This window comes from Octodon degus, unplaced genomic scaffold (genome assembly GCF_000260255.1).
Source record: "Octodon degus isolate 3935 unplaced genomic scaffold, OctDeg1.0 scaffold00138, whole genome shotgun sequence".
Classification (NCBI taxonomy): domain Eukaryota; kingdom Metazoa; phylum Chordata; class Mammalia; order Rodentia; family Octodontidae; genus Octodon; species Octodon degus.
The window spans coordinates 3,243,049-3,253,797 of record NW_004524714.1 but is presented as its reverse complement, the minus strand read 5'-3'; the positions used below and the strand labels follow the sequence as shown (position 1 = coordinate 3,253,797).

General features: G+C 41.8%; 1 protein-coding gene across 4 annotated transcripts in view; it reads left to right on the top strand.

Annotated features, from left to right (window-relative positions):
• The first annotated feature begins 432 nt into the window (after positions 1–432).
• Positions 433–10,749, top strand: part of Zbtb43 (zinc finger and BTB domain containing 43) — a 21,746-nt gene continuing 11,429 nt past the window's right edge. Inside the window, exons 1-2 of one of the 4 annotated variants that reach the window (XM_004641558.3) lie at positions 438–544; positions 5,387–5,512. The gene's annotated coding sequence lies outside the window, so the exon portion shown is untranslated. Of the gene's footprint in view, positions 545–2,461; positions 2,539–5,386; positions 5,513–10,749 lie in introns of those variants that run through there. The other 3 variants (XM_023701668.1, XM_023701669.1, XM_023701667.1) reach the window with 3 other exon arrangements.

The window sequence follows — 10,749 nt, the reverse complement described above, 5'->3', positions numbered from 1 at the left end:
GTTGTTGAGGTGGCAGGACTGAAGGCGAGAGGCAGAGTGGTCTTGAACCACTACTTTGCGCCTCGGTATCCGGTACAATGACAACCATGTAACTGGCATTGATCTTTCCACTGAACATCCACTACTTGCCAGCTGCGGGCTGGGCACTGTGGAGGCGTCAAGGATTTTGAATATTATCCTCTAGATAAGCTGATATATGTCAAAATTTTAAAAAGGTCCGGAACGTTTTAGTGTCTCTTCAACTTCCATGAATATACTCAGCCACTAAACGTGACCTACCTGCCGGGGACAACTCTGTCTAAGCGCCAGACACCTGGACGCGCCGCCCTCGAGGCTCCACCCACTCGGGATGCGCATGCGCACACCGCTGTCTCGCGACGCACCCCCGGAAGCGCCGGTGGTTGGGGGGGCGGGACCGCGAAGCGTTTCCGGGGGCGTTCGGCGCAGGGTGAAGCGGTAGCTGCCGCGACGGTTTGAGGAGGCCTGGCGCCGGCGGCGAAGTGGGTGCCTCAGGCGGGGTATGTGAGCTCGGAGCCTTTTTCAGGTACGGCGAGGTCCGGACGGAGGCCGGCAGGGACGAGAGGAGGAAAAGCCGGGAGGGAGGTTAAGGACGTCTCTGTAGGCCTCCGCGCGCGGGCCGCTGGCCCCACCGGGCCTATCGGGTCGACCGGGACGCCGAGGCGCTTCAGGACTGGGTGCCCTAAGCCTGGGTGCCCAGAGTTCGACCCTTGCGATCCCTAGCCCGGCCAGAGAGCCGACTGCGACACGAAGACCCCCCAACCCCGCCCGCATCCCCGCAGCCTCTCGCCAAGGTCACCCCGCGACCGCAGAACTCGGCCGGCCCCAAGCTTAGAGATGGCCTTTTGGGGGCGCCAGGCGGGTGCTGCCCGGACTGGAGGCCTGGCGAGCCGAGGCCAGGAGAAAGGCAGGTCCTGGACTTCTCTGAATACCCCGTTTCTCTCTGTGTGTCACAGCCTCTGTTGCCCTCTCTCACACTTGTCACCTGTCCCTTTTGTTTCTCCGCCCGCCCACTCACGGTCAGCCTGGTATTTCTCTCCAGTTTGCCTCTCTTGAGCTGTTGGTGCATCTTTGGACTTTATCGTTTATTTAGTTTTCTCTGCCTTCTGTGTCTCTTGACCCTGTCTCTTGTCACTTAGTCCTTCCTCTCAGCCTGAATGTGATAGCAGCTGGTTTTTTGGTCATGGTGGTGGCTGCGGTGCGACTGTGGGTCTGTTTCTCGCTTTCTGCCAACTTTTTTTCTTGCTGCTGTGTCTCCTAACTGGCGTTGTGTAGGCGAGGCAGGACAAGTCTGCCTTGTCCTTGCAGGACAAGACATCTCAGCCATAAAAGGTGACTCATGACCCAGTATAACTCCCTGCACGTGTGCCATTCTCAGTGACCGCAGTCTGGCCTTAACTCTAACAGGTGTCACCTGACTTAACCAAGTTAAGGGTGCAGGAATGCCTGACAGGCAGACTAGGGGCCATCGCATGGCTGAAGCAGCTTGGTGATTCTTCAGTTTTCTTGCCTGTGGTGTTTCAGGCCTGCACAGCTCTCCACATCCCTTGACTTCATCCACTTACCAGTTTATGGCCTCCAAGGCTCTCAGGAGCCTCTCTTGAGTTAGCTGTGTAACCAGGCTGTCTACAGGCTGAAGAAGGGTCAGGCCGAGAGACCGGCCTTTGTGGCTCTTGAATTTCTGGAAGAGCTGCATGCTTAGCTCAGAGATTGTGTCATTGTCTTCATTTAAACTGTGAGGAACCTCACCATTAGGGTTTCCTCCTTTACCAAAATAATACTGGAGAAATACATCAGACATGGGAATAAATGTTTGAGACCTCAGAAACAAAGTACCAAGAGCAGACAGATTTGTAGGGACTGGAAGTAGAATAGTTTACTATGAGCTAGGGAAGGATAGGAGTATTGTTCATTGGAGACAGAGTTTTAAGGATGGTGAAAAAGCTCTAGGAATGGATTGTGATGACAGTTGGACAACATCGTTAACTTATTGTCACTGAATTGAGCACGTAAAAATGGAAGGTTTTATATTAGGTATTCGTTGAAGAATCCCAGAACCAGTAAGCTCTTTTTTTTTTTAAATTTATTTATTTATTTATTGCGTGTGTGTGTGTGTGTGTGTGTGTGTGGCCAGCTCAGCCCACCAGGGGGCGGGGCTGGCTGGCATGTGGTGCTGGGGGATTGAACTGCGGTCCCTGTGCTTTGCTAAGCCTGTTCCAAGTAGGTGCTTTAGACCACTGAGCCATCTCACCAGCCCCAGTAAGCTCTTTTTAAATATGATTTTAAATTGAGACTGTTGGAATATTTAATCAAACCTGTGTTTATTGATGCTTGTTGGTATAGCTGAGCTTCTAAAAAAGGGAATTTGATGGAATGAATTTGGTGAAAATCTTCCACAAGATTAGTACTTGCAGTAAATTCCTGCCCTGGCTCACCTTTCTCCACCTTGGGAACCAGCTCAAAAACCTACTTAAGAAGAACACTTAAGAAAGGTTTTGCTTTTCACATAAAACTTCTAAGGTTAGAAAAATAACCCTTTTATTATCATAGTAGAAAAATTATGTGTTGTTCCTTAAGGGGGAAATATCTTTGTTTTTGTTTTTGTTCTCTTATTGAAGTCTTCAGTTTGCCTGGCAGGTAAATACCACGCTTTATTTTGGGTTTTTGAGACAAGAGTCCTGCTATGTAATTCAGGTTGGCCTTGAACTCACTATGTAGGCCCCTCTTCTCTTGTGGCCGCAAACTTGCAGTCATTCTCCAGCCTCAGCCTCAGCCTCAGCCTCCTGAGTGCTGGAATTACAGGCATGCACCACCATGCCCATCTTATCAATCTTCCTAATAAGATCCAACAGCTGAGTGACTACATATTTCATCAAATCTTAGATGCTGTTGATTATTGTATGTATCAACAAGAAGGAGAAAACTGTTAAGTAAGCAACAATGCTTATCATTTAGACTTGGTATTTTATTCTTACTGAAAACACTGAGTTATTATATATATATATATATATATATATATATTCAGGCTGAGAAGACAGCTCAGTGGTCTAAGCACCTGCCTGGCAAATACAAGGACCCAGGCTCAATCCCTGGCACTGCACGCCATGCTGCCGAGCCAGCCACTGAAACCAGGCATGGTGGTGCACACCTGTAACCCCAGCATTGGGGAGGCTGAGGCAAGAGGATCACTATGAGTCCAAGCTGTGTAGTGAGACCCTGTACCAAATATATATATATCAGTGCATATTCTAATGCATGTGTAAAAAGCAAAAATAAGTAAAAGTAAAGTGCTCATTGAACTTTTTAATATTCCAAGCTATGCTCTAGTGAGTATTTTTCAATTCACAGTTCTGTCTACATAATATCCTTTGTGCTATCAGAAACATTGATAAGGTTCACAGGAGTGGTGCAACCTTGTATTAAGTAGTGACTACTACTAAAACTTAACCTGGTTGCCTGGGGAGATGGCTCAGAGGTCTAAGCAACCACCTGGCAAGCTCAAGGTCCTGGGTTCAGTCCCCAGCCCTACATGCCGTGCAGATCCTGGAATGGCCTGGAAAACCAGGCATGTGGTATACTCCTGGAATCCCAGTGCTGGGGAGGCTGAGACAGGAGAATCACTACAAGTCTGAACTGCATAGTGGGAACCCTATATTTCCCCCGAAAAAAATTACCTGGTAATCAGAAAAATGTTTTGAGAGCCGGGTCACACTATGCATTCCAGGCTGACCTTGAACCCACTGTGGATCCCCCCAAGCTATCCAACTCAAGGTGATCCTCCAGCTTCAGCTTTCTGAGTGCTGGGATTGCAGGCTCTATTTAGCATCTTGTATTCTCATACATATGAAAGGTGTGGTTAAAAAAGATCCCTTTTGCTTTATTAAAGGCCAGAGAGTGGCTGATAAGTGAAGGTTTAGCATCTAGAACAATAGCTTTTCTTTTAAATCTCAAGAGTTTACATCAATGGAAACTTTGAAGTTCTAAGTAAATTTGGCTTAAAATTTAAGAGTTTGAAATCTTAACTCACAAAGTAACTTGATATTTTAAAATCTTAAATTTACTAAGCTCTTTCACTAAAGTGGTCCAATTAGGAAAATATATGAAAATACAGATTGACAGTTGTCAGGGACTCAAGTGCACTTTCCAAAGAGTATTTATTTATTCATTCAGTCAGTCAGTCAGTCAATCATTTTGGTGTTGGGCATCCAACCCAGGGCCTTCCTTGTTCATATAAGACTGTACTGTAAATTGAGATATACTTTTGGCCTCCAAAGGATATTTTAATTCTGCAAGATTACATAGGCACTGACCAGGTTGGTGTCTTAATAAATGTGTTATAATAACATAAAGTGTTAACATTCAAAGAAATGAGTGAAGGCCATACAGGAACTGAATTATCCTTTTAATTCTTCCACAAATTTAAAATTATTGTAGAACAAAAATTTATTTACTTATTTTTTATGAATTTAGGACAGAGTGTCACTACATAGATCGGACTCCGAGTGATCCTCCAGTTTTCAGCCTCCCAAGCGCAGGGATTACAGGTGTGCCACCAAGCCAAATCTCAATCTCCAATCTCCATCTCAGTGTGCCCCAGGGGCGGGGCCCACACGCACACCAGAGATTGAACCCTGGCCACTGCGCTCTGCCTAAGCAGGTGCTTTAGTCTGCTGAGCTATCTAGCTGGCCTAGAATGAAAATTTATTTTAAAAAATACAAAGAGCTGGGCACAGTGGTGCATACCTGTAGTCCATACTTAGTGGACTAACGCTGAAAGATCACTTGAGCTCAGAAGTTGGAGACGAATATAGGCAACATGTGACTCCATGTTCATTTTCCTAAAACAAAAAGTAGATATACAAGTAAAATTAAATTTAAGCAGGGTGTGCTGGCACAGATCTGTCATTTTAGCACTTAAAGATTTTGAGCTAGGAGGATCACTGCAAGTTGGAAACCAGTGTGAGCTACACAGGGAGACACTGTCTCTAAAACAAACAAACAAACAAAAGTTGAATTTTAAAATACACAGACAGGCCAGGTGTGGTGTGGTAGCACATGCCTGTAATCCCAGCACTTAGGGAGGCCAAGGCAGGAGGATCGTGGTCAGTTCAAGACCAGCCTGGGCTAGAAAGTGAGCTCAAGGACAGCTGAACTGCATAGTGAGACCCTGTCTCAAAAAAAAAACAAAAAAAAAAAATTACATAGACAAAAACTAAGAAGTTCCAGGATGAAGCATACAGAACCAGAAACACCAGGTGCTGTTAGTTTTCTTTCTGCTGTTCACGTACATAGTTTTTATGTTAGGGAGGTACATGTACACAGTAGCACCAGCATCTTTTACATTTTCAACATGATTTTTTCCTTTCAGAAGTCAATGTGATTTAATTTGAAGCAAAACCGAAAAACAAATGGATCCCTTTTTCTCAATCATTCATATTGCTTTTTGATGACCATGCATAAAGAAGTTTATTCCAAGAATACGACTTTGCATTAGGTAAGCAATAAATATGCTAATAATATAATTCTTAAAATTTACATTAATCATTTTCAGCAGAACTCATAATGTAGTTAAGATTTTTAATGGCTCTAGACAAGATGATTCTTTTTTTAAGAGGAGATAGTGCATATTTTAAAATCAAACACTACCATACTTTAGCTGAGAGAGCAGTTCAGAGATATTTTTCTGCTAAATGATTTTTTTCTTAGAAAAGTATTTGATTTGGAGTTACATTTCTATTTATACTTTGACATACCCCTTGTAAGATATGTAGCTTTGGGCAAGTCTTTTAATCTGATCTTCGCTTTACTTTGCTTTATACTGAGTATGATAATAACAGAAGTGTTGCAAGACCCAAGTTTACATGGTGTACTTTGTGGACTGTAAAGCATTTGACTAATGTAAAGAATTCTGGTAGGCAGGGAATGCTGGTATTTTTGTACATTTGTGCCAGACTTTAAATTTATGAAAGCAACATTTACTGTGTTTAAATTTGCTTTATACAGCATGCATGCAAATTACCATATGTTCTCATTAAAGAAATCTCTTAAAAGCTTCAAGACAAATAGCTGGTGGGTCTGCTTCCTTGTTTTTTTTTTTTTTTTTAACATTTATTTATTGATTGATTGTGTGTGTGTGTATGTGTGTGTGTGTGGCCAGCTCAGCCCACCAGGGGGCGGGGCTGGCTGGCATGTGGTGCTGGGGGATTGAACCGTGGTCCCTGTGCTTTGCCAAGCTTGTTCCAAGTAGGTGCTTTAGACCACTGAGCCATCTCGCCAGCCCCTGCTTCCTTGTTATAGTGCTATCTTCTGTGCTTTTAGGATGTTTAGTCCTTGTTTAAATGGTATTTAAAGCTTGGTATTCATTTCCTCAACTAAGTAATAAGTAATGGCTACTGTTAAACTCACCAGAGTTGGAAGTTATCTTGGAGGTCTTCTGGTTGAGAAATTCTTCAGTGGGTAGTCTATCTTCTGCTTTTTAAAACCCGCATAACTGGGTGTGGTGGCCCACACCTATAATCCCAGCTCTTGGGAGGCTGAGGTAGGAAGAGCTGCATGCGTTTAAGGCCAGTCTGCATTACAGAATGAGTTTAAGGCCAGTCTGAAATACATAGTGAGACTTTTTAAAAACCAAAAATAAATAAATAAATTTTTAAAATAATTATATCGTGACAGAATTTGTATACATTTTAAGGTTTTTTTTTTTAGCCTATAGTACCAGCACTTAGAGAAACTAAGGCAGGATGATAACAAGTTGGAGCTCAGCCTTGACAAATTAGTGATTTGTGAGACCATATCTCAAAGTAAAATGAAGATGTAGTTCATTGTGGAGGCCTTGAGTTCAATCTCCAGTAGTATCAAAATCACAAAAAAAAAAAAAAAAAAAAAAAAAGGATGACAACAACAGAAGACAGAATCAAAATCACACACACACAAAAAAAAAGAAGAAGACAGAAGAAAGTTTCAGCATATTCACACATTTTTATACCCATTACCACAATTGAATTTGAGAACTTTTGGCTACCCCTAGAAGAAACCCAATTATTATTTATTCCTCCTTACCCCTTTTTGACACAGTTCTTGCTATATAGCTCAGACTGGCCTTGAACTCACTGTACAGCCTAGGTTGGCCTTAAACACACAGCCATCCTACTGCCTCAGCCTCTTAAGTACTGGATTATAGGCATGTGTCATCATGCCTGCCATTGCTTCTTATTTTCTTTTCTTTTTTGGCAGAACCGGGGATTGAACTCAGGCCTTTGCGCTTGCCAGGGAAGCGCTTATTCCACTGAGCCATCTCGTGGGTCCCTGCCTATTTTCTTTATCCCTAATTTTTGTCAACCACTACTTTTCTTTGTCTACAGATTTTTCTGTTCTGAATGTTTCATGTAAGCAGAATCGTACAAAATATAGCCTTTCCTATCTAGCTTTTTTTCATTTAGGTAATGTTTTCAAGGTCTTCTGTGTTGTCATATCATTCATTCTTCTTGCCAAATACAGTAATACTCCATTGTATGGATATACCATAGTTTATCTAGTCAGTGGCTAGTGGACACTTGGTTTTCCACTTGTGCCTTTTATAACTAATGCTGTTATGAATATTCACACTCATGCACAAATTTTGCATGAAGATCATCATCTTTTTATTTTTCTTGAGTATTACTTAGGCATAGAAGTACTGCTGGTTACACAGTGACTGTGTTTCACTGTTTGGGAAACTGCGAGCCCTTCTCCATAGCATCTGTACTGCTTTACATGCCTACCAGCAGTACGTACACAGGTACTAATCCCCACATGTCCTCACTGCAACTTGTTAATAGCTATTTTATATATAATACCAGCCTGATAGGAAAGGAGTTTCTTATACTTTTGACTTCCATTACTCTAATGATTAATAATACCATGTGCTTATTTGTTATTTATAAATACCAAATCTTTTTTTCAGTTGGATTATTTTCTCTTTATTATAGAATTGTTTATATATTCGGGAATAGAAGGTACTCATTCATCTGCAAATAGTCTTTCCCTTTTGTGGGTTCTCTCTTCACTTTCTTGGATGCTCTCAGTTGTACCTTTGGGCTTCTTTATCTTCCTGCTCATCATTTTGGTCAGCCCCATCAGCTTCTCTATTTCCAGATTCACTATTACTTTCATTACTTCACAGATAGATGGTACTTGCTAAAAATCTTATAATTAGCCTCTGCTTAAGAATTCTTCCTCCTTTATTCCATCAACAGATTAACACTCCTGAGCTATAGCATCTCATTCTGAAGTTTTCAGTGCTGTACCCCATGTTCACATTTAATGCTGTTTCCAGATTTCTCTGTCACTTCCTGTCATTTGTAAAAGGAAGCACAAGTAGTGATTTGTGTGTCACTAGGATTAATCTTAAGTATAAGAGAGCCAAGGAAGATCTTGTTAAATGGCTTTCTTGACTTCATTGTGATGCAACTAGTGTAGTTTCTTCATCATACCATATTCATGATACACTAAACTCACAGGAGATTAAATAAACCAGAATGCCATGTGACTTCAAATTTTCCTGTGTTAATAAAGGAGATTTGCTTGTATAGTTTTTCCTTATATTGTCCAGGGTTTTGGGGGTGTGTGTGTGTGTGTGTGTGTGTGTTTTAAATGTTGTCCAGTTTTGATGCCAGGGTTTTATGTGAAATTAATTGGCAGATTTTCTACCCTATTTCCTTGTCCCCTACCCCTCCTTTTAATATTTCTACTTTCACTACATTGTATAAATACATGTAATCAGATGTGCCCTGTGCATTTCAGTTTTGGGGAATTTATTTATGTTCTCTATGACCTTTTTAAAGTTCTGTTCTGTATTAATTTTCTCATCCTGTCTTAAATTTATTCAGCTCTTTTATATTATTCTGATATCTTTGTCTCATTTTCCTTATGCCTTATAGAGACCAGGTTTTCATGAAGTTTATAGAAAACGTCAATTTAACAAATGCCTTCTCAAATGTGTTCAACTTGCCTATCCCTTGTCTTTTTTTTTTTTTTTTTTTTTGGTATTGTAGAATCTATTTGCGTACCTGACGTTGGCTTTATTTAATTTTAGTTGGTTGGGTTTTGTTTTTTTCTCCCTTGTGGGCCAGGGCAGTCCTCTGCCTCAGCCTCCCCAGAGCTGTTATTGCAGGCTGTTCATAAACTGGATATGGGGCTGAGCTGTACTGACACCAGGGATTTGTGTGATGGAATGACTGGGGCAAGAGGGTAGGCCTTAGGCACTCACTGAGAGCTTGAACTAGAATAAGAACCTTTATTGTCTGTGGCCAAACTGACAAATGTTGGCTTTGCCTTTCCTGCCAACTGAGCTCCATCTTCTGATTAAGACTTTTTTCCTGCTATCTTGACACCACCCACTTCTGAATGTTGTGAAACTGTCTGTCCCATGACCCACCCTGGGTCTTGTTCTGGGCTTTCCAAAAGAATGGGTATAACTGGTATTTTGTGGACATTCCTACTACTATGCCAGCATTGCCTAGAGCAGGAAGTGGAGGTGCAGGAGCAATATGTCCCTTTAGTCTGTTCTCATCTCTATTGTATCTTTCATTTCTTGAAGTTTATGGCACGTAGGTAGTACTGTGTCTTAAATTCCAGGACTCGGGCTAATATTTTTATTTTTTAGATGAGTAGAGGTAAGGATTATATGCTTCTTCCAAGTTGTCTTCTGATCCTGAAGACACCAAAATTTATATTGATAGTTTATAACTCTAAAGCAGTGTTGGCACAACTATGGCATATATGCTGCAGCAGGTGATTTGTATCATTGAAAGCCCAAAAAGGTTCACCGCCACTGCTGTAGAGTACACCAGGTTCTCTCTCCCTTCCCCCATTGCTCCTGGGTTTGTAATTTTCTCACAGTATTTATGTGGCTTTCCTTGAATAACAATGTTGTACATAGTTTGTTTTTTTTTAATTTCCCTTACCAGATTATAAACTCTCCAAGGACAGAAACATTTCTTGACTTTGAAGTCCTCCATTGTACCTTGTATGTTTATAGTGTGTTAATTAATCAATTGAAATGGCAGCTGAACTCTTAATATGGGTTACAGCTGCTTGGGAGTTTCAATATTGCTATATAAAGGAAAGCCTGTAAGAGACTGCATGTTAGTGAGACCGAAGAATATAGAGAGATGCCAGATTCCCCTGCAGTTGAGGATAGAAATCTGATTACAGAGACTTAATTCGTTTGTACCGTTAAAAGATACATGGCAATTTTTCTCCAGATTTTTTCTTTGTGTTGAAATGGATAACTTTTGGGCCAGAGAGATAGCTCAGCAGTATAAGCACCTGCCTGGCAAGTGCAAGGTCCTGAGTTTGATCCCAGGTACTGGGGGAAAAAAAAGCTGAAATGTATGACTTAATTTGTCTTTTTTTTCTTTTAGTACAGCATGTACAGGGCCTCACTATACAGATAAGACTCGTAGTGATTCCCATTTTCAGCCTCCTAAACACTGGGATTATAGTTGGGCACCACCATGCCCAGTCTTAATTGCTGTCTCAGCGTGCCCCAGATTCAGGGCCAGCACAACACACCAGGAATCAGAGCCTGTCCCCTGCATCTGGCTAAGCAGGTGCTTTAATCTGCTGAACTATTTAATTTTCCTTTTTTTTTTTTTTTTTTAATTTTATGTATTTATTTGTTTGTGTGTGGCCAGCTCAGCCCACCAGGGGGCAGGCTGACTGGCATGTGGTGCTGGGGGATTGAACCGT